General features: G+C 33.5%; 1 pseudogene across 1 annotated transcript in view; it reads right to left on the minus strand.

Moving 5' to 3' along the window:
• Window positions 1-896, minus strand: part of LOC105824416 — a 16,206-nt pseudogene that overhangs the window by 1,179 nt on the left and 14,131 nt on the right. The window lies entirely within an intron of this gene.

Here is an 896-nt window from a genome sequence, read left to right on the forward strand (position 1 = left end):
ATGGGAAAGAACTAAGACTCTCAGTGACACACCCTGTCTGTCACCAATGCCTTCTCATGTCTGGGGAAAATTCAGGAGCCCTTCTGGCTGAGCCGTTTTATTTTGTTTTTACTTTCTCCCTTAGCAGCCTTCAACTGCTGATATTTTCTTGGGTCTCTTTTAATTTTACTTTTTTTAGTACATTATATATATGTCTTTTATCTTGTTACAACTATAATTCTTAAATTACTAGTTGCCTAATTCACTCAGACATTGTCATGACTTTCAGAGAAATTTTGTCACCGTGTCTTATTTTTCTTCCATCAGGTCCTAACCTATTCTAAACAATTTCTGCATTCTATTGAAATAAGCTATTCCAAAGTTTACTTGTTTCTGCTCTTTCTTGTTTCACTTTCATTTTCATCCTGATCCCAAATACAATGAGATTGAGATCACTATTTCCAAGATTCCTCTGAACCGTTCTTTCTGCAATCAGACCCCACGCATTACACACAATACCCAGGCTGGTATTGTTTCTCCTCCTTATTGGCCATTGCACCCAGTGAATGAGAAAGCAATCCTATATCAGAGCTACAAGCATGCAGCATGCCTTATCTGGTCTGCCTCATAAAAAATAATCTATTCATAAGAAATTCAATTCTGCTGTCCACTATTGCCCTCTTAGATTTTTACACACTTTTTTTAATAATTCAGTAATTTTTTTCATTTGAGTGCTTTTTCTAATTGTGTGATTTATAAAGAATTACAATAAACATTTTACTAAAACTTTCCAGTGAAATTGTACAGTATTAGGGTCAACAAAAAATATTTCCTCTGTCAGATACACCCTATATTCATTATTTTGCATTATTCATCTTCCATAAAATGATAATATTGAAGATATTTTAATCAATATA

The sequence above is a fragment of the Propithecus coquereli genome, unplaced genomic scaffold, assembly GCF_000956105.1.
Source record: "Propithecus coquereli isolate 6110/MARCELLA unplaced genomic scaffold, Pcoq_1.0 Scaffold74, whole genome shotgun sequence".
NCBI lineage: Eukaryota > Metazoa > Chordata > Mammalia > Primates > Indriidae > Propithecus > Propithecus coquereli.